Below are 24884 nucleotides of genomic sequence, written 5' to 3'. Positions count from 1 at the left end.
AAATAAGACCCACATATATGTTGTCTACAGGAGACCTACATCAGACCTAGGGACACATATAGACTGAAAGTGAGTGGATGAAAAAGATATTCCTTGCAAACAGAAATCAAAAGAAATCTGGAGTAGCAATTCTCATAACAGATAGAATAGACTTTAAAATAAAGACTATTAAAAGAGACAAAGAAGGACACTACCTAATGATCAAGGGATCAATCCAAGAAGATATAACTATTGTAAATATTTATGGACCCAACATAGGAGCACCTCAAAACATAAGGCAAATGCTAACAGCCATAAAAGGGAAATCAACAGTAACACAATCATAGTAGGGGACTTTAACACCCCACTTTCAACAATGAACAGATTATCCAAAATGAAAATAAAAAAGGAAACACAAGCTTTAAATGATACTTTAAACAAGATGGACTTAATTGATATTTATAGGACATTCCATCCAAAAACAACAGAATACACTTTCTTCTCAAGTGCTCATGGAACATTCTCCAGGATAGATCATATCTTGGGTCACAAATCAAGCCATGGTAAATTTAAGAAAATTGAAGTTGTATCAAGTATCTTTTCCAACCACAACACTATGAGACTAGATATCAATTAAAGGAAAAAAATCTGTAAAAAATACAGACATGGGAGCTAAACAACACACTACTAAATAACAAAAAGATCACTGAAGAAATCAAAGAGGAAATCAAAACATACCCAGAAACAAATGACAATGAAAACACGACAGCCCAAAACATATGGGATGCAGCAAAAGCAGTTCTAAGCAGGAAGTTTATAGCAATACAATCTTACCTCAAGAAACAAGAAATATCTCAAACAAACAACCTAACCTTACACCTAAAGCAATTAGACAAACAAGAACAAAAAAACCCCAAAGTTAGCAGAAGGAAAGAAATCATAAAGATCAGATCTGAAATAAATGAAAAAGAAATGAAGGAAACAAGAGCAAAGATCAATAAAACTAAAAGCTGATTCTTTGAGAAAATAAACAAAATTGATAAGCCATTAGCCAAACTCATCAAGAAAAACAGGGAGAAGACTCAAATCAACTGAACAAGAAATGAAAAAGGAGAAGTAACAACTGACACTGCAGAAATACAAGGGATCATGAGAGAATATTACAAGCAATGATAAGCCAGTAAAACAGACAACCTGGAAGAAATGGACAAATTCTTAGAAAAGTACAACCTTCCAAGACTGAACCAGGGAGAAATAGAAAATATGAACAGACCAATCACAAGCACTGAAACTGAAACTGTGATTACAAATCTTCCAACAAACAAAAGCCAAGGACCAGATGGCTTTACAGGTGAATTCTATCAAACATTTAGGGAGGAGCTGACCCCTATCCTTCTCAAACTCTTCCAAAATATAGCAGAGGGAGGAATACTCCCAAACTCATTCTATGAAGCCACCATCACCCTGATTCCAAAACCAGACAAAGATGTCACAAAATAATAAAACTGCAGACCAATTTCACTGATGAAAATAGATGCAAAACTCCTCTACAAAATACTATCAAATAGAATCCAACAGCACATTAAAAGTATTGTACACCGTGATCATGGGAGTTTATCCCAGGAATGCAAGGATTCTTCAATATATGCAAATTAATCAATGTGATACACCATATTAATAAACTGAAACATAAAAACCATATGATCATCTCAATACATGCAGAAAAAGCTTTCAACACAATTCAACACCAATTTATGATAAAAAATTATCCAGAAAGTTGGCATTGAGGGCCCCTACCTCAACATAATAAAGGCCATATATGACAAAACCACAGCCAACATTGTTCTCAATGGTGGAAAACTGAAACCATTTCCCCTAAGATGAGGAACAAAACAAGGTTACCCCCTCTCACCGCTATTATTCAGCATAGTTTTGGAAGTTTTAGCTATAGCAGTCAGAGATGAAAAGGAAATAAAAGGAATCCAAATCAGAAAAGAAGAAATAAAGCTGTCACTGTTTACAGATGACATGATATTATACATAGAGAATCCTAAAGATGGGACCAGGAAACTACTAGAGCTATTCAATGAATTTGGTAAAGTTGCAGGATACAAAATTAATGCATAGAAATCTCTTCCATTCCTATACACTAAAGACAAAAAATCTGTAAGAGAAATTAAGGAAACACTTCCATTTTCCACTGCAACAAAAAGAATAACATACCTAGGAAATAATCTTCCTAAGGAGACAAAAGACCTGTATGCAGAAAACTATGACACTGATGAAGAAATTAAAGATGATACAAACGGATGAAGCAATATACCATGTTCTTGGATTGGAAGAATCAACATTGTGAAAATGACTACACTACCCAAAGCTATCCACAGATTCAATGCAATCCCTATCAAGCTACCAATAGCATTTTTCACAGAAATAGAACAAAAAATTTTACATTTGGATGGAAACAAAAAATACTGTGAATAGTCAAAGCAATCTTGAGAAAGAAAAACAGAGCTAGAGGAATCAGGCTCCCTGATGTCAGACTGTACTGCAAAGCTACAGTAATCAAGACAGTATGGTACTGGCACAAAAACAGAAATATAGATCAATGGTACAGGACAGAAAGCCCAGAGATAAACCCACTCACATATGTTCACCCTATCTTTGACAAAGGAGGCAAGGATATACAATGGAGAAAAGACAGCCTCTTCGGTAAGTGTTGCTGGGAAAACTGGACAGCTACATGTAAAAGAACTAAATTAGAACACTCCCTAACACCATACACAAAAATAAACTCAAAATGGATTAAAGACCTAAATGTAAGGCCAGAAACTATCAAACTCTTAGAGGAAAACATAGGCAGAACACTCTATGACATAAATCACAGCAAGATCCTTTTTGATCCACCTCCTAGAGAAATGGAAATAAAAACAAAAATAAACAAATGGGACCTAATGAAAGTTAAAAGCCTTTGCAGAGTAAAGGAAACCATAAACAAGACAAAAAGACAACCCTCAGAATGGGAGAAAATATTTGCAATTGAAGCAACAGGCAAAGGATTAATCTCCAAAATATACAAATAGCTCATGCAGCTCAATATTAAAAAAAAAAAAACACCCAATCCAAAAATGTGCAGAAGACCTAAATAGATATTTCTCCAAAGAAGATATACAGTTTGCCAACAAACACATGAAAGGATGTTCAACATCACTAATCATTACAGAAATTCAAATCAAAATCAAAATGAGGTGTCATCTCACACCAGTCAGAATGTCCATCATCAAAAATTCTAGAAACAATAAATGCTGGAGAGGGTGTGGAGAAAAGGGACCCCTCTTGCACTGTTGGTGGAAATGTATATTGATATAGCCACTATGGAGAACAGTGTTGAAGTTCCTTAAAAAACTAAATATAGAACTACCATACAACCCAGCAATCCCACTACTGGGCATATACCCTGAGAAAACCATAATTCAAAAAGAGACATGTACCACAATATTCATTACAGCACTATTTGCAGTAGCCAGAACATGGAAGCAACCTAAGCATCCACTGACAGATGAATGGATAAAGAAGATGTGGCACATATATACAATGGTATATTACTCAGCCATAAAAGAAATGAAATTGAGTTATTTATAGTGAGGTGGATGGACCTAGAGTCTGTCGTACAGAGTGAAATAAGTCAGGAGAAAAACAAATACTGCATGCTAACACATATATATGGAATCCAAAACAAAAAACAAAAAAAACAAGGTTCTGACGAATCTAGGGGCAGGACAGGAATAAAGGTGCAGACATAGAGAATGGACTTGAGGACACAGGGAGGGGGAAGGGTAAACTGACGAAGTGGAAGAGTAGCATTGACATATATACACTACCAAATGTAAAATATATAGCTAGTGGGAAGCAGCAGCATAGCACAGGGAGATCACCTCAGTGCTTTGTGACCACCTAGAGGGGTGGGATAGGGAGGGTGGGTGGGAGTTGCAAGATGGAGGGGATATGGGGATATATGTATATATATAACTGATTCACTTTGTTATAAAGCAGAAACAAACACAGCATTGGAAAGCAATTATAATCCAATAAAGATGTTTTTAAAAAAAGAAAAAGAAATTAGGGATTATTATAAACATCTTGGCCTTTGGCAAAAAGGCTAAATCTGATATTGTGAAATGGCTTGTTTTTCTACTTGGAAGATAACCCCTAAACCCAAAATTGCTGAACCTGGTTAGAAAATTGGCAGACAAACTCAATAAGCACTTGCTTTGTGGGCAATCCTTAGAATGACTTCTCAAGGTTAAATTACCTTTATAAAGAATCTAGGCATTCTAATTCTTAAATTCATAAGATTATTTGACACAAGTGCTATTAGTGTAAAAATCACTTTAATAAGTTTCTAGACAATTAACAATCTTGGGATGTACTTCAGTCCACTCAGAAATTGATCTGCTTTAATTTTGTGGGCTTCTATCTTTTGGATTTGTAGTCAGGCTTTAAACACTCATCCATTTCTGACAATTAAACTTTGCTGTTTCACCTTCATTACCAGCTGGTGTTTTGTCCCTGAATCATATTGGCAACTCTAATAAGGTACAAGGTTGCTGCCTGTTTTCAGAGTGAGACTGCATAGGAAAAAATATTAGAAAATTTTCAAAAATAAAGAAGTGTGAGGGAGCATTTTTGGTAATATGAAGCATCCTAAAGTTTGCTCATTATCAATAACAGCAGCTAATACGCTTTAAAGCTCAGCATTCAGGATGCTGCTTAAATTATTTAGAGGTGAGAATTAGGAGCATATGAACAGTAGGCCAGAGACATGAGTTGCTAAAAGCAATGCTAATTATTAAACACCCCCAGGGTAGCAATTAATATCAGAAGATCAATTTTACTTTTAAATACAGAAAAACTCTTAGTAAACTACTATATAAGTAAAGCCACTATTAAAGTCCTCAGTTTGAATGTTGTGGATTGCATCATAGGGTATAGTCTAGAGCACATTTTCACAGAATATGAGAATGCTTCTGTCACACTACAGAGAAAGGCTCCTCGCCTTGTAAAATCCCAACCTTAGAACACAAGGGTTTTAAGAGGATCCTTTGAAGCCATGATGGAGTTAGGTTAATGAATCATTTAATACCTATGCCAGGCTACATTTCTTTCATGTGCAATCAGGTTTGTAAAAGAAGCACTAATCACCACAACCCCTAATATGTATTCAACAGAAACCCTACATACAAATTACTGGCTAAGACAAGAACATACAATAGGGAAGGAGAGGAAAAAGAGTAACTCTGCAGAAGAGAAACCTGACAGACACTACCTCAGACAGGTGATGAAGATCAATATTAACAGTGATAACTCACATTTAATATAAGTATCGTTGACATGATATGATTAAAATGGCACTTTACATTTGTGGTCATCCTCCCCCAAACACACAAACCTACATAATCATAATAACCCCTATGTAAACATCAGATAAGTCCCAAGTAAAAGATATTATTTAAATATCTGAATCATAATCTACAAAGCTGTCAAGGTCATTGAAAACAATGTAAGCCTAAGAAACTGACACACCCAAGAGTAGCCTAAGGAGACATAATGACAAGGTAATGTGGGATCCTGGTGGGATCCTGAAAGAGAAAAAGGCCATTACGTTTAAAATAAGAAAATTTGAATAATGTATGGACTTTAGTTAATATATAAATATTGGTTCATTAATTGTGACAAATGTGCCATAATAATATATGATGTTGACAATAGGAAAAACTGGGTGCTGAATATGTGAAAACACTCTGTACTATCTCTACAAATTTTTCTGTAACTCCAAAACTCTTCTAAACAATAAAGTTCAATATCATACAATAACCAAAGCAGGAAGGTGCTGAAGTAAAATGGCATGTGGGGAAACTAAATCTGAAAGGCTCCTAGTGCATGGACAAGGCTAGAAAGCTTTCTCTTCTTAACAGTGCTTAAAAAGGTTTATTGAGCTCAAGGTTTCTTAATACCAACAGAAAATAATTATTTGAGAATATCCTCATCCACATTAAAGAATAAACTAGATCAGCTGGATACATAGGCTGTGTAGGCCTATATATATATGAGTTAAAGAAACAAACAAGGCTGACCTAGTTATTATATAGGACCATTGCATTGAACAATAATAATGCTTGAGATTTCACATCAAAATCAACTTTATTTTTATCTTCCACTCTCACTTAAGTTTATTTATTTAGGATAACTATTTCTTTCATTGACTCCAGATAAAAATTTTGGCAGCCCCATGACTTGTCAGCTTCATCTTATGGAATAAAACACACTATGGTCACTTCAAGTCACAGTTTCAATTCATTACTTGTATTACACACTTAATAAGCCAACTGCACTTCGGCATACCCAAAACTCTACCCTATTTTTCTCTTTGAATCCTTTTTCTTGAAAGTCTTCTTATTATGCCTTTGGATTAGAAATATAACGTTTTGTCTTTCCCTCTTAGAGTGGTTAGTTGGATTCATAAAAAGTTGCTTCCAAAGAAAAATTTTATAAATTTGTCGCCAGATTTTCAATACCGAATCTTCTTTTTTACACTCCATCTGATTGAGTATTAAAGAGCAGTAAGTAGTAAAGAACTATGCTTCAAGAATTTCCTTTGTAATTACTGCATATGTTCCAGTGCTCTTCTGAAATGTAGTACTAATTTCCATTGATGCCTCAACCAAAACTTCCACATTAAGATCCTGTTATGTGTATATGTGTGTGTATTATTTTAAAATAACTTATAAGACTAAATCTGTGGTGGGTTGTAGAACCTACAAGCACTGATTATCCCAAGAGTAGTGGCAACAATATGACATGGGAATAGGGTTGTCAGATAAAATGCCCAATACGTAAAGTTGAATTCAGATAGTGAATTTTTTTAGTATAAATGCATGAAATATAAAAAATTTAATTTAACTGCATTTTTTATTAATTTTTATTGGAGTATGGTTGCTTTACAATGTTGTGTTAGCCTTCACTGCACAACAAAATGATTCAGCCATACACGTACAGATATCCCCTCCCTTTTGGACTTCCCTCCCATTTAGGTTACCACAGTGCATTAGGTAGAGTTCCCTGTGCTATACGGTATGTTCCCATCCTTGTCTATTTTATACATAGTATCAATAATGTATATGTCTCAATCCCAGTCTCCCAATTCCTCCCACCCCACCCATTTCCCCCTTGGTACCCATACATTTATTCTCTACATCTGTGTCCCTATTTCAGCTTTGTGAATAAGATCATCTATACCATTTTTTTAGATTCCACATATATGCATTATTATACAATATTTGCTTTTCTCTTCTGACTTATTTCACTCTGTATGACACTCTCCAGGTCCATCCACGTCTCTATGGCTGAGTAATATTCTATTGTATATATGTATATATTGTATATATGTACCACATCTTCTTTATCCATTCTTTTGTTGACAGACATTTAGGTCGCTACCATGTCCTGGCTATTGTAAATAGTGCTGCAATGAACGTGGACGTGCATTTTTGAATTATGGTTTTCTCTCGGTATATGTCTAGTAGTGGGATTGTTGGGTCATATAGTAATTTGATTTGACAAATGACATGTAGATTAACTGCATTTTTTATTTGCTAAATCTGTTAACACTACTTGAGAACTTATGAAACATGCAGATTCCCAGGTCATTCCCCAAACCTACTGAATAAGATATTCTAGGGTTGGAGTCCAGAAGTTTTTGGTTTTAAGAACTCTGTAGATCTGATGTGCACTAAAGTCTGAGAACCACTGCTCCAAGCTATTATGAATCTCTTAGCCAGAAATCTTGATGCTGCTCCCAATCTGGTCCTTCTTTCACAAGCTACCAGTAGACTCATTCTTGCCAAGCCACTGCATTAATAAAAATATACCTGGTCGTAGAATTAGTGTAATTTTTATACTAGTTAAAGGAGTCTAGAATGAAGGAGAAACTGAAATGACTGGTGTGATAGATATGAGCCCCAATGAGTTTTAGTTTCCCTAGTTGTGAGGACAAGTCTGCCTTAATAACATTTTACCTATGTCCCTGATTCCTGGTTTCCAGACTAGTTTCCAGTGGAAAAAAGACTGGTTCATGCCACATCCCCTCACCCCCAAATCATCTCACGTTTAGAGTCCCTGGTTTTCACTGGGATGCATCTTCTATCTACAACTAAATGACTTGTTGTTGAGAAAGACTGCCCCCTAGAAATCCTGCTATTGTGAAACTTTGTCCTTAATTTGGTTCCCTTGAATATGGTGTTTCATTTTAGATTGATAATATGGACATTGGCTGCTGACAGGGAGGCTCTTCTGTTTTGCTCAGTCCTCTTTCCTACTCTGGCATTCTTTGTCTAGTACCAAATTAATCTTGCCTTCATCTCTTGTATGGCAAGGTCTGAGTCTCACTGTCTACAATTACATAAAGTTCAGTGTGTAAAGTACCAAATATTCTAACTTAACCACATCAACTCATCAACTGTATTTCTATTGCCTTACCTATTTCTGAGACTAATTGCTATTGAACAAATCTTTACTAATGCAGGAATTGAGGAGATATGACTCTCCATGGATATAAATGTATTCCTCTGATATGCTTTCCAAAATGCTTTCTGTTTAAGGTCAAGGAAAGGAAGGAAGTTCACATTTATTGAATGTTAACTGTGTGCCAAGAGGTATACAGATGTTTTACATAGTTGTCTCAATATAGGAATTTTTTTTTCTACTCTTACCACTCTCTTCCATTGCTTGGAATCTCTTAATTTGCAAGATATTGTCTTTTGGCTCAAAATGGTTAGAAAGAAGAGAGGAAATCAACCATGTGGATCTCACTGAAATGATGGGGGAAAATAAGGAATAGATGCCTAAGTATGAAAGAAAGTAATAGATAATTTTTATTTGAGTTTCATGGGCTTCATGAGCTTCATGGTGTAAGAAGAATAAAAATAAGAAAACTCATGTAACATCTTCTTGTCTTGGGTGGGGAGAGAGACAAAGAGAAAGGGGAGATTAAGAATGAGAGAGAATAAAATATAGAAACAGAAGTGTGATTGTGTAGAGAGTTTCAAGCAAAATTTATTTTGATCTCAAGATAAACCAGTAGGTGGGCACTGTGACAACGTGAATGTATAATGTCTACGTTATTAATAAAGCTTTCAAAGAATAAGAATTCTACTACCAATTCAAATCGAGATGCAAAATATGATCATATTATGATTATGTAAAGAAGCAAGAGAAACTTGGACAAATGACATGTTTTCACCCTTTTAGAAAGAGAATAATAGAAGATTAATTAAGCAATACATTATCTCTAGAACCATGCTACCAGACTAAGAACATTTGCACTGAAGTAGCAAAACAGGTGAGGAACTAAGTAAAAGCTGAGCCCAGGGTCTCCTAGGGCATAGTCACTCTTCAGTAAGTATCTGCTAAATTAATGAAAAATTGAGAAATTTTTCTTATGAAACACCTTGCCTAACTTGCTTGCATTTGCTTCAGTTTTTCAATTTCTTTACAGGGTAACAGTTGGGTCAATCGTGTGTATTGGAGAATCACTTGGACGACTTGTTAAAATTTTTGTGTCCCATTCTTAAAGTTTGTAATTTAGTAGTATTGGGGTCTTGCTTGAGAATTTGAATGTATAACAATTTCCAGGGTCAATCTGATGCTGCTAGTCTGGGACTACACTTTGAGAACTATTGGTTTATGTCTTCAATAAGTCGCATGGGTTCCTTCCATATATGAAATCAGGTAAAGGAAGAAATTCAGACAAAGGGAAAAAAAGGAGAAAGAATCCAACAGTCGTTTTATTTTTTAACTTATTTTATTAAAGTATAGTTGATTTACAATGTTGTGCTAATTTCTGCCATACAGCAAAGTGATTCAGTTGTACACATATAGATAGATAGATAGATAGATACACACACATTCTTTTATCATTATGGCTTATCACAAGATATTGAATATAGTCTCCTGTGTAGGACCTTGTTGTTTATCCATTCTATATATAATAGCTTGCATCTGCTAATCCCAAACTTCCAATCCATCCCACCCCCACCACCGTCCCCTTTGGCAACCACTAATCTGTTCTCTATGTCTGTGAGTCCATTTCTGTTTCATAGATAAATTCATTTGTGTCATATTTTAGATGCCACATGTAAATGATATTATATGGTATTTGTCTTTCTCTTTCTTGCTTATTTTACTTAGTATGATAATCTCTAGTTTCATCCATGTTGCTACAAATGGCAATATTTCATTCTTTTTATGAATGATTAGTATTCCATTGTATATATGTACCACATTTTATCCATTCATCTGTCAATGGACATTTAAGTTGTTTCCATATCTTGGCTATTGTGAATAGTGCTGCTATGAATACAGGGGTGCATGTATCTTTCGAATTATAGTTTTGTCTGGATTTATGCCCAGGAGTGGGATTGCACGATCATATGGTAACTATATTTTTATTTTTTTGAGAAAACTCCATGCTGTTTTCCATAGTGGTTGCACCCATTTACATTCCTACCAACAATGTAGAAGAGTTCTCTTTTCTCTACACGCTCTCCAGCTTTATTATTTGTAGACTTTTTAATAATGACCATTCAGACCAGTGTGAGGTGGTATCTCATAGTTTGGATTTGCATTTCTCTAGTAATTAGTGATGTTGTGTATCTTTTCATGTGTCTGTTGGCCATCTGTATGTCTTCTTTAAGAATCCAACAATCTTTAAAACTGACAAGAACTGCAGGTTAAAGTATGCTCCTTCGAGATAAAATACAGTTGTCTGACAAAACTTTTAATGAGTTTCCGTATTAAAATTTCAATTGCCTATTACACACGTGGATTCATTCATTTAAAAACTCTCTGAGGTTCTTACAAGATGTCATGTGCTATAAGCAGTACATACAGATTAAAAAGGTACAAAAAAAATGCTTCCACTCTTAAGAAAGATACAGTCTAGTTCAAGCATAGCAGCTAGATTTTATCTCATGTGTAAACACTACTTGATTTACAATAACTTCCTGAAGAGCTATGTTGGGAAGAATTCTGATCTTAAGTTTCTACTGTCCAATATTATAGCCATTAGTCACATGTGGATTTTAAATATGAATTAATTAAACTCAATTAAAATTTAAAGTTCTGTTCCTCAATCACACTAGCCACTTTCAAGTACTCAAAGCTGCATGTGTTTATTGTCCGATATATTGGGAAATGCAGAATACAGGACATTTCCAGCATTGCACGCGGTCCAATGGGGAAACACCATTCTAGGTAAAGCAGGAAGAGGGAATCAGGATTACAGAAATTCTTTTCCAACCCCCCCCCATAAAACAATAGTTGAAAGTAGGGGGAAAATCTCAGGCAGACTTTTTCCAAAGAGATGGGCATAAAATGGCAGCTTTGTCAGAGATTTAAAAGGCTCAGCAAGACTTCCTACTCATCCTTACAGAAGTATTACAAAAGAAAGAGAGTGTGTAGATACAATTCTAAAAATGTTCAATAAAACTCTCCAAGTTGGAAATAAGTTTGCCAAGGACATGAATAGTGAGCTCACAAAAAGTCTCTTAGAAAGACCCTCAACCTCAAAGAAACTCCTACTGATGCAAAATCTCAGCAGGGACAGCACTTTTCCAGTCTAGGGGAAATCTAGGAGCAAAGGCTGAAATAATACCAACACACACTAATTATCTTCAAAATAAATAAGTACTAAGTACAAAAAAGAAAAGAAAAGAAGAAAGAAACAATAATTTCAGGGTTTCTGAGTTAGGTTGCTATTAGAATTTTGCTGGAACAGTTCTCTGCTATGCAAAGCTATCTAGAACATTATAAAATGTTTTGAGTCCCTAGGCTTTGGTTACTAAATGTGAGTAGCATTCCAGTCACTGAGAAAATAAGAAATGTCCCCTCCATAAAATTTCCAAAAATCTTCCTAGGAGGACAGTGCTATTTCCTCAGGTGAGAACACCAAGAGGTCTGTGAGAAAAAAGAAGTTAGGAAGGGGGCCAATGTAGGAGGGATACTGAGAATTCCCACAGATTTTTGACATAGGGCCAAGGGTAGCACTTAAGGTTCCCATTTCATTTCATCCTGGGTGATTGGAAATGCTTTCTGAGAAATACTTAAGACAGAGTAAACTACAAATTGAGTAATGTCTGATGAAAGGAATAGAAAATTCTACTCAGAATACATGTCATTATAGGTAGAGGTAGAAGAGCAGAGAGAGAGAGGGATAGGGAAAAGGTAGGGGAGGGGAGGGGAAGAGAGAGGAGAAACATCCCAATCAATAAAATTGCAGAAGAGGAGAACTCGATCATAAATAGACTCTTCAACACAGCCTCAAGTTTGTGTTTATTTTCTTCCTCCTTATATACCTGTGTTCTCAGGCTACATAAAAACAGTGCGTTGTGAATCAGGACTTAAATTATATCTCAAAGGGGAAAGGAAAGAGTTCTCACCTAATGTGGAAAGGAAAAGATGGAGAAGTCACCTACATTGTTTCAGAGAAGACTGAAATTCTGCATACACTAGCTACTCATATCATGCAAAAATAAGATGAAAAGAAATGCCTGCCCAATATTTAAGCAGAATAGAGTGTTTAAAGTTGCAAAAAATAAAGACAAACAAGCCTCTATGTAAAAGATAATTTAAGGGAAAAAATATATTCTTATAGAAAAATTTATCAAAAACATGCATTAAATAAATCAGAAATATAAAGTGATAAAGCGCCACTAAAAATAAATATAAATTTTCTTTAAAACTAAGCAAAACATGTTATATTTTTGAAATACTGCAGCACTGCCATTTCTTTCTATCTGTGTATTATTATGTTTCCAGGTTGTGAAAAGAACAAAACACTATTCTGAGAGTCAATTGACCAGAGATATTGGTAATTTATTGGTTATATTTATCTTCTTCATGTTTTAAAGTATTTTATAGGCTTATGGCAGCATTGAAACTTAATTACTATTAATTGTTAAATTAGAACTAAATTCCTAGTTATTACATAATTTTTTAAAAATTTACTTTAAAAATGTAGAGCATCAGTCAGGTTGCAATTCAGATTGTCCTAATAAAAGACAAAACATAGTTTAAACTCTGTAGTATTTTCCTATGACTGCATAACAAACTACCACGAACTTAATGACTTGGAACAATATAGATTTATTCTCTTACAGATCTGGAGGTCAGAAATGAATCTTACTGGGCTAAGATCAGCAGGCAGGGCTGCAACCTTCTGGAGGTTCTAGGGGAGAATCCATTTCCTTGCTTTTGCCAGCTTCTAGAGGCTGCCCACATTCCTTGGCTTGCAGCCTCATTTCTCCATCTTCAAGCTAGCAGTGTTGGCCAAGTTCTCCACATGCTGCCATCACTCTGGTTCTCTTTTCTGTCCCGCTCACACATTTATAAGGAAACTTGTGATTCCATTGGGCTCACCCAGATAATCCAGGATAATCTCTCCCTTTGAAGGCTGGCTGATTAGGACCTTAATTCCCCTTTACTTATAATGTAACTTATTCCCAGGTTCCAGGGATTGGTATTGGTCATGTTTGGGGGTCCAAATTCTGTATACCACAAAAGCAGTTTTATTCTTTATTTTCCTAGAAAATTTAGGACATTTGTCAGGGTTGTCTTGCAAATCTGGTAGTCCTAAATAAGAGACAAGATATAGTTTAAACTTCATAAATTAAGCCCTTATAATTTTATGAAAATTCTTGATTTGATTCTAATTATGTAGTTTGTATGCAGGATATTCTTTTTTAGGAAAAGTATCATAAAGGATATCACTTTTGAATGAATTTGAAGAAGCAAAAACAAAAGTTGCATAACAAAAGGAAATGAAATACATCTCAAGACAATGGTGTTTTCAGAGTATTGTACTATATTATCTGGGCCCAAATTAAAACTTAGACTTTGATTTAAAATAAAAGAAATGATTCTGAACTTATCTTTGCAGCTCCAAAAATCTATTAAAGGGAAAAAATATCTAAACCTCAATATAGGAGTTAATATTATACATTATTACAATATTGAATATACAATTGAATATCCATTAGAATATTCAAGATATTGGATTCCTTACTTCTAGCTGCCTAAATTGTCATGGAAAAAAATTAGTTATGATAAGGATAAATTCTGCTTGCTCTAGAATGCAAACATTGGCAGTATTGTATTTAATGTCCTCTAAAGCTTCATCTGAAGATCTATACTGGATTCAACTGTATCTCCAATGAAATATATATTTTAAAACAAGTATTATCCATTTCAATTATGTTTTATCTTCTCTCCAACCTTGTTTGAGATATTTTATTTCCTTTATTTTATTTCTTACTATTTCATTATTTTTATTACTAATATTATGCAGTGACTTTCTGTTGAATAATTATTTTGAGCTTGAACAATCTCATTTGTTGTAGTGAAAGTAAAGATTCCTCTTGGTACATGGTTCTCTTTGGGTGTCAAGAGGAAGTTATCAATAATTACAAGTATTATGTTTTGATTGTTTTTTGTATAAGGTCACTATTTCATTTAACCTCTTTAGATGAAAACTCTAGTACATCTACTGTAAATTAGGGTTGACTAAATTGTTCTTTAAAGGAATTTAAGATTTCTAATTATCTTCTCATTCATGGCATAGAAGCTCAATGGCCAACAAATTAAAGAAAGTGATCTGTAAACTGTAAATTGCTATTCAAATGTTATGTGCAATTTTAAAATGTGTGTTTTCTGAATTGTATACTTGGAAACTGGGAATAAATGCAAATAAGACCTGACGAACTTTATGCTTCATTTTCAAAATATTTTGCGAAAAAAACATATTTCATCTGTGTTTCTGCTAACATTTCTCTTGGGGAAAATGTATACAGCTTATGAATTTCTAGAGAGTTAGAAAATTTTAATATTTGTATGAAATAAATGTTTTCCAATAAGGATTAAAGTAGTTCATAGTATCTGAGGACCAGAATATCAAGCAGAAAAGTTAGCATTGCCCCTTTATAAAAGTTAACAAGTGATATTGTATGACAAATAAGTCTATCTCACATACTTTTCTAAGCCATCAAAATTTTTATACATTTTCAATTACCCGAATAAGGTTACATTTTGTTATTGTGTTTTGTTTTGTTTAACGCAAAGGAAACCCTCTCTTCACATGTACATAGTAGCTGAGAAAACTAAGAGAAATATCTTGTTTGCTGCCAAGGGACTCACTTTAAAATGTCCTACCTGAATCATTAAAAAAGAAATAAACTTCTCCAAATATGGATGTCTCAAACATCTTGCAAGGAATGTTGATTCCAAAAACTTAGTTAGGGTTCAAGGGTAAGATTTCTGTTCATGACATGCAGCGTTGAAAATTAGGATTTATTTTGAAAGAACTACTACTCAGAATAAAATAATATAATGAAAATCAAAGGAGTAGGGCAGAAATAGAGTTCCTGGAACATGGCAGTGTCAGAGAGACATTTATAGTTCTAAATGCCTGTATTAGTAAGGAAGAAATATATAAAACCAGTGGCTTAAGTGTCCAAGTTAAAGCGGCATGAAAGAACATCAAGTTAAACCTATAACACAGCATGACATTTTTCAAGTGCTGTTAATCCCAGATAAAAATCAGTGGAAGAATATTTATATCCAGAAAAAAATATTCTTCAGTGGAAATCAAGACATTCTCAGATGAAAGGAAATAATGAGAGATTTTGTCACAACATATCTACCCTAAGAATGACTAAAGGAAGCTTTCTAAACAGAAAGGATATAACAAAAGAAGGGATCTTGGAACATCAGGAAGAAGTAACAATGAAAAGAGTAAAAAAACATAAAGAGGGTATCTACAATAGGCTTTCCTTCTCTCAGATTTTCTAAGTTACATTTCATGGTCAAGTATGTAACATCATTTTTCTCTGGCTGCTTTTAAGATTTTATCTGTTGTTTTGAACATTCCAATTATGATATGTCTGGGTGACATTTTTGTCATATTTCTTTTTTTTAATTAATTAATTAATTTATTTATTTATGGCTGCGTTGGGTCTTTGTTGCTGCATGCAGGCTTTCTCTACTTGCAGCGAGTGGGGCCTACTCTTCGTCACAGGTGTGCAGGCTTCACACCATGCGGTGGCTTCTCTTGTTGCAGAGCATGGGCTCTAGGTGTGCAGGCATCAGTAGTTGTGACTTGTGGGCTCTAGAGTGCAGGCTCAGTACTTGTGGCACATGGGCTTAGTTGCTCCGTGGCATGTGGGATCTTCCCAGACCAGGGATTGAACCCACATCCCCTACATTGGCAAGGGGATTCTTCACCACTGTGGCACCCAGGAAGTCCTTGTCATATTTGTTTTTATAAGGTTTCATTGAACTCCTTGGATCTGTTAGTTTATAGTTTTCATTGAATTTAGAAAAAAGTTTCCATTAATTCTAAAAATAATTTTGTGTCCCCTGTCTCATCTCTAGCCTTTCCTTCTGGGACTCCAACTTCACACGTATTAGGCCACTTGAAGTTGTCCTACCTCTCATTGACGCTCCTTTCTTTAATTCTATTTTTTAAATTCCATTGTTTTGTATTTCATTTTGGGTGATTTCTATTGCTATGTCTCTAAACTTCCTAATATTTTATTACTGTGATGTAAGTTCCTACCATTATTTCTATTAGTGTATTTTTCAGTTCACAAATTTTAGTCTTTACCACTGAAATGTGTTTTGTTTTTTCATACCTATGCCTTTGGTTAACTTTTTTGCAGTATCTAATACAATTATAATAATATTCTCATTTTCTAATTCTAACATCTGAGTTAGTTCTGGAATGTTTTTTACTGATTAATTGTTCTCCTCATTGTGGGTTTTGTTTCCTTTTTTGCCTGTTTCCTTGCTAAGTATATTTTAATGAAATATTGTGCTTTATTTTGAGCACTGTAACAAAATTATTGGAATGTACTTTGAGCAATGTGGAAAGCTTACCACTTTATCCATGGCCTACAAAATAGCATTCATTGATGAATATATCCAAAAAAACAGACAAATAAATTACATGAGACACGTTCAGAATTGTCCCACCTCTGATGGTCCTGGCAGGCATGAAGCCTGGTGAAAGATTCTGATGTAGTTTGTGGTAGGTTTTAATTTTATTGTAGATTACAAATCAGGAAGTTTCTTGATCACTTTAAAGTGAAGCCATGTCTCAAAGTATTATCAAATGAGTTTAAGTACTAGAAGGAGTCTTAGAGATGATAGTCTTGTCTCTCATAAGTACCTATCAGGAAACTGAGGCTTGTTTTGGTGAAGTGACTTGTCACAAGTTGCAGTGCTTTGTGTTAAGATCTGAATTAGGAAATTTATAGTCTTTACAATCAGTAAATGTCATGGCAAAAAATGAGTACATTCTTTAAAAAATAAGTATGATGATTAGTACTATGAATTTCTTGTAAAAAGATTAATAAAACTAATATGAGCTTTATACAAATATAAGTATGCATTCCATGTATGTTTGAATTAATCTTTATGAGTTATAATACAAGTAAAATATCAATTTCAAATTAGGATGAAATGAAATTTTTTACAATATATAATTTCCTCCAAATGAAATTTTGTATTATAAAATAATGCATGGGGATTTGGCATAATTTAGTTGCACTTAAAGACTAATTTACATCTTGAAAATCACACTCAAAGACTCCCATTTGAGAAGATCCCCATAGAATATTACGTTTTTATCATATTCATTTTCCTCCAATTTTCCTGTATACACATTTCTCTATTTCTCCAGATACCAAAGCTGGACAGACACCACAAGAAAGGAAAACTACAGGCCAGTTTCTCTGATGACTATTGGTGCAAAAATCCTCAATGAAATCCTAACAATCTGAATCCAACAGCACATTAAAAGGATCATACCAAGGTCATATCATGACCAAGTAGGATTTACTCCTGGGATGCAAAGGTAGTTCAACACATGAAAATCAATTAATGTAACACACCACATTAACAGTATAAAGCATAAAATTAACATAAAACATAATAATTACATGACTGTCTCAATAGGTGCAGAAAAAGCATTTGACAAAATTCAACACTCTTTCATGGTAAAGACTCTCAACAAACTAGGAATAAAAGAAAAGTATCTATCTATGAAAAGCCCACAGATAACATCATATACAATAGTGAAAACCTGAAAGATTTTCTTCTAGGATCAGGAACAAGGCAAAGAAGACCACTTCACCACTTCTATTCAACATAGTACTGGAAGTCCTAGCCAGAGCAATACAGCAAGAAAAAAATAATAATAAAAGACATGTAATGGAGAATGAAGAAGTAAAATTGTCCCTGTTTGCAAATGACATGATTATGTATGTAGAAAACCCTAAAGATTCAGGAGAAAATAAAAAACTATTAGAACTAATATATTAATTCAGTAAAGTTTGCTGACTAATTTTTGATTGGATACCAGACATTAAGAATTTACCTTTTATTGAGGGGTGGGGACAGATATTTTGAATTCCTATAAATATCCAAGATATTTTGAAGGGACTCCCTAAAGTCACTGGGGAAGGAGTTTGATCCTCAGAAGTCTTGATTTTAATCTTTATAAGGCAGTAGCACTGCAATATTTAGTCTAAGGTTATATCCTCCTCATTCTGAGGCAAGAACTTCTGTGTTCTCTACTCAGTGCTCCATGAGTCATGAAGTTTTGGAGTCTGTTTGGACCAGACACTTGTTACAGACCTGTTTAAGCCCTAGGTACTGTTACCGCTAGTAACAGTGTCTGACATGGTTCTTTCTCAGGCCTTGTATTTTTCCTCACATGCATGAACTTTCTCACCTGAATACTAAAGGATAACCCTCTGCAGATCTTTAGAGTTCTCTGTCTTTGTAGCTCTCTTTTCTCTGTTCTGATAACTCTAGCCACCTTTATCTTTCTGGACTTCTGAATCTGCTTACTCAATTCGAGTCAGTGAACTCCACCTGGATGCTTCTTCCCCATGTCACTGCCTGCAAACTCATGACATTAAGCTAGGGTAGTTGCAGAACTCATTTGTTTCTCATCTTTAAGTGATTACTTTCCTTTATTTCTGAATATGCAGTGTCTTGCAAAGCATTTAATTTTTGGTTGTTTCAAGTGGTAGCATTAATCTGTCCCCTATTACTCTATCTTGATCAGAAGTAGAAATTCCAATGCATTTTTAAAATGAAGGAGAAAGTCTGGAGTAATAGTGGTAAAGTCTGAAGGAAACTCAGTCTCAATTGTAGCTTAGAATAATAGCTTGTAACATTTTTGTTACAGTAGCTTATTATTGAACATCCAGGCTACTATGTACAACATCAGGTCTCTGTCTTAGGGGTGCTTTTTGGATGCAGCCACTTTGAAGCAATTGTTACTTCTCCAAGTTTGGAGAGAGACACAGAGAGATGGGGGTGGGGAATAATATCAGGAGTAAATGAAAGCCTGTGGGTGGGTTGACAACCATGAAACCATGTCATATGGAAAGATAGCACAAAAGGAGACTATAGAGATGCACTATGCCGTATGGTGACCACCAGCCAGGTAATATCTAGTTACTAGCCAGATAACAGCTAATAAGGACTGGTTATATTTTACACTTACAGCATATTAATTTGACTAGTAACAAATGAATGTGCTATAAGTGTAAAATATACATGAGATTTTGAAGACTTTTAAATGAAAAAAACTTGAAAATAATTTATATTGATTATATATTAAAATTATATTTTGGACTAAATAAAATCATTATTGGTGTTAATTTTACCAGCTTTTTTTCACTTCTGTAGTGTGCCTACTAGAAAACATAAAATTATATGTGTGGCTTGCATTTGTGGCTCACATTATATTTTGAATTGGATAGCACTTTTATTGATTGTTGTTCTTACTATGCTTAGCTCAGAGACTGTAGTGTAATCTATGGACTCTTTCTCAGTGTAACTGTATAACTGCTCCCACAAACAAAAGTATGAATACAGTTTTAAGGTTTTCTCTGCTGTTTGGAAACCACCTATGGGCCCAAGTTAAGAATGTTTATCGGGGAATGTTAACCATCATAACACCAGCCGTGTCATTTGGGAACTTGGAGAGGAGAATATTTCTGCCTTGGGATTTTCATTGGGCTTCTAGGCTAAGACAAAAGCAAGAATAGAGAAGTAAAGGAATTAAGCATTCTAACATTTCCCATAATGATTTTTTCTTTGCTTCTTCACCAACTTTTTTTCTACCCAGTATTTGTTCAGTTTAGAAGAATGTCTATATAATTGTAGTATCTGCCTAACTTAAAGTAGGACTCCTGGGGGTAAATACTTTCTTTGTCTTCTTCATTCTTTAAAAGTTGTGTGTAATATTACTCAGCCATATAAAAGAATGAAATTTTTCTATTTGACACAACATGGATGACCTGGAGGGTATTATGCTTAGTAAAATAAGTCAGAGAAAGATAAATATTGTATGTTTTTACTTATAGGTGGAATCTAAAAAATAAAACAAAAGAACAAATATAACAAAAGAAAAACAGACCCACAGATACAGAAAACAACCTAGTGATTAACAGAGGGGACAGGTCTAGAGGGAGGGGCAAAATAGGTGAAGGGGATTAAGAGGTACAGACTACTAGGTAAAAAGTAAATAAGCTACAAGGATGTATTGTACAGCCCAGGGAATATAGTCAATATTTTATAATAACTTTGCACAGAGAATAACCTATAAAAATATCAAATTACTATGTTGTGCATCTGAAATAAATATAATATTGTGAGTCAACTATACTCCAATTAAAAAAAAAAAAAACAGCTGCATGCATGTTTTTTTTTTTAAGTAAAATAATGTAGCCCTAACCGCAGATCTGAGTAATTTTGCATATTCCGCTTGAAACTTCAAGACCCATGGTCCAGGAACCTGGGGATATTATTTCACACCCATAAAATCACAACTGTGAAATATGCATTGTTAAAGCATGAGCAGACCCCAGAGAAATTTGACTGATAGTGGTAGAGAAAAACAAGATTATTGGCAGTAAATGAGCTGATGCTAACTTGATGGTGATTAGATGCAACACCTCCCATGTCACCATGTCATCTCTAAATAAGGAGCCATTCCACAATGAACTGGAAATCAAGATGAGACCTAGCCTTGTGAAGGAATTTCTTGCCTGAAGAGTTTATTCTTTGAGCATCATCTTTTATTTTGTTTTGTTTTGACATTCATGCATTTTTAACATAGTTTACACAATTGTTGACAAAGTACAGTCAAATTATTAAAACAAGTCTATACTGTTTTCTTTACTGAAACTCTCATATTGTCTGCAAAACTTATAGTTCCCCATCCTATTTTCAAGCTTTTAATTCTATTCAAAAAGTAATTATTTGCCTTGTGCCTAATACCACACTAAGTGCCATGAGGGATACAAAGGGAAGTAGAATAAATGTTCTTGTTTTCTCAATGCTTCCATTTTCCTTGAGGAAAGACCACATATTTTGGTCAAAATATAGCAGTGAAATATATAAGTAAGTGATACAATTAAGGAACACACACACAAAAAAATAGCTTTAAATAAAATGCTGAATATTAAAAATGTTCCAAAAAGTCAGGAGACAATAATGTGATAATTATCCATTGAAGAATCTGGTTTTGAAAGATATAGAGCTGTTGGACACACCAACTGAACAGGTAAACAGGGAAAACCACAAAGTCAGTATACTCAGTGTTTTCTATCCTTTTTCAAGATATGGCACATATAGAATATTTGTTAACTCATTATGACAAACTGAGAAACTGTTAATGGGCCAGAAGTAAGCAACAAAGGTATCTAATTATTCCCAGACCCTGGCTAGGTGCACACCAGCCTGAGGGTTTCAATACTAGCACACCTAAACCTATGTTTAAGTGACATATCTGTTGGAAACTGATTTATGACAACACCTTTCTGGGGCACTCTTTCCAAAGAGATCACTGTTTTTTGTTGTTTTGTTTTGTTTTGTTTTTTACTATGGATTACATCACCTGACCCAAAGGCAGCAATCTAGAGGCAGATTAGCAGCTATGAAGTGATCTAGTGTGAGAACTCTGATGAAGAGAGGTATCTTAAACTGAACTGTGTCTGGCTAACTAAATCACAACCCTTCTTAAAGGGTTTGAAGTGAGACTTCCAGTGAATACATAAAATGTAATTTTTAAAAAATGGAGAGTCTTTAAGAGTAAAGGCGATATGATTTACGAGGGAACAGAAAACATGGGTAAGGAGACTCCATGAGGGAGAAAAAGCGGAAGAAAATGTCAAAAACTGAATAGGAAAAATAATGAGTAGGAAAGAATCAGAAAAGGACACGCTAAGTTAGGGATGTAACATATTTTCCTGAGAAGGAAATAACCTGGCTTTATTTTAAGGCACCAATTAGTAGAGTTGCTGCCACTGAGTCACCAGAACTGCCATCAGACCACAAGAGGAATGCTGAGCCCTGAAAGGCCATGCTGTTCCCATGCAGTCTCGGGGTCCCTGGTCAGAGCCCTCACTCTTCTTCCTTATTTCCCCTGTATCAAACATGAATTTATTCCTGTCCCTTGCCACCTGGAAAACATACATAACCCCACCCATAAAGCCAGTTCAGCACAAAGGCTCATTTCTCCACAGCCTTCCTCAGTGCCCATTGTGACCACAGGAATGTTGTGAAGTTCCTCAGCTCCAGTGAAACACTACTTTCTCATGAATCACCCTATGAAGTTGATAATACTCCTTGGAACACTAATTTGCAAATGCCAGTGGGTAACTATAAAGCAATTTGTCAGTTTCCTATTCTACAAGGAAGTATTTCATTTCTCGTTCTTCTTCATACCTATCTTACTTTAGAAACATTTTCATGATTTTTATACACATCATCTAACATTTTTGTGCCATCAAACACATAACCCAGTCACAGCAAACTCCATTTATGAATACCTCATACTGTTTCCCAAAATCCCACTGTGGTCAACTGCAAAAAGGGACATAAATTCATACCATCTATTTTTGCATGTCCCTATGCAATGTGAGTTTGAACCAACTTCCATCAAGTGATTAGGTCTATTTCTGAACCTTTTAAGTTTAATAGAGAACAAGGCAAATGAGGCAAATATATATAACCCTGTGCCTTGTTTAAGTGAACAGACATTAGCAAATGGGATGTGAGTTAAGGCTTGAAATGTTCTTGTACTTTGGGGCTTACTCTCTCTTACAAGTCTTTGGAACTCTCAGATTGCTGTGCAGAAAAAACAAAAACAAAAATCGGATACACTTACTAGAGGATGAGACTACACGACAACACAGAGCAGAGACTAGCCTACCCAGCTGAAGTCTTTCCATGAACAACCATTCTGTCCACTGCTGAGCTCTATGCACAAGATTACTGCTGTCCATGCAGCCCTAGATGTGCTGAATCAGACCAGGAGAATCGCCCAGTCAACCCAAGGAACTATGAGAATTAATAAAGATGTGTTGTTTTAAACAGGGATTGGGAAACTTTTCTGTAAAGGGTCGTATAGAAAATGTTTTTGATTTTGGGAATCACTTTATCTCTTTCTCAACTACTCAACTCTATAGTTATAACAAGAGAGTAGTCATAGACAACAGGCAATTGAATGGATATAACTGTGTACCAATAAAACTTCATTTAAACTTATAGTTCCAGTAAAAGTAAATATTATTGCCTTAGTTTCATGACTCCTGTTTTAAACCAGTAAGTTTTAGAGTAGTTTATTACACAACAAAAGCTAAAAGAGACACTGATCTTATTGTAATTTCCTTTCCCACCTTCCCAAACTAGTTAACTACTCCAACTTGTCCTTTAGAATTCAGTAGAAGCATCATTTCAGAAAGCCTGAATGCATTGGTTTTGGAATCAGACCAATCTGAATTTGAGTCTTGATTCTACCACATACATGTTTGAGATTTGGGAAAGTTATCCTGTCTTGAGCTTTAGTTTATTCATCTACAAAATAGGCCTGGCATAGAATAATTATTTAATTTTTAGATAATTATAGTATAGTTAAATATTATGTTATTATATCCTTATTATCTTCACTCCCAGTTTAGAATAGATGCTCTGCACTAACATGGTGTCTTGTGTGTACTCCTATAACACCATTTACTATACTATGCATTAATATTAATTTTTTAGCTTTTCTTGTCATCATTTGACACAAAGGAATTAATTCATCATTAAGGAGAATGCTTCTTCCCTCCTCTGATGATTCCTTCCAAGAGGACACTCAGTTGCTGCCTCACTCCTGGCCTCTCTCTACCATTTTACTGAACTCAAGATACTGAGCTCAGTTCCTACCTTGTTCCTCCTGGAGAGGTATATGCTCTCTGAAAGCACACATCCTCTTCTGCTCCTCCAGGGAAGAGCATCACATGTGGAGAGGTCCAGTACTGAGCTCCTTGACCAGGCTAGTATATATATCTGGTTCTAGGGTTCAGTGTTAAGTATTAGGAGGACCCTTTTTTTCCCTCACATTAAGCCATATCATCCAATCTTGGTCTGTCATTAATAAAGGTTTAATTTAGGCTTTCATTTTCCTGCTTTTGTGCCATATTTTTCAATCGGTTCATAGCTCATTCAGGGAATAAAGACAATTTTTATTAGTTCTCTTTGAGATCCCAATATACATGCAATACACTTAAAACTGTTCCTAGAAAATAGAGAGCGATTCCTGTAGGAGAAAAAAAGTAATATTGCTTTCTAGTCTTAGCTAAGTAGAGAGGCTTCCAGAAATTAGATCATTGCTATTGAAATTTACAGAGGGAAAATGGACATTTCAGTCTCTGCTGGCTACTTGCTGAGCTGCAGATATTAGTATGCCAGCACTATGCACCTAAACTGACTGAGCACGAGTGAGTTTTTGG

Source organism: Delphinapterus leucas, chromosome 7, assembly GCF_059928025.1.
Source record: "Delphinapterus leucas isolate spDelLeu-1000000601 "Yukka" chromosome 7, BTC_Dleu_Yukka2, whole genome shotgun sequence".
NCBI lineage: Eukaryota > Metazoa > Chordata > Mammalia > Artiodactyla > Monodontidae > Delphinapterus > Delphinapterus leucas.
The sequence above is the reverse complement of the archived record's forward strand: the minus strand, read 5'-3'. Positions refer to the sequence as shown.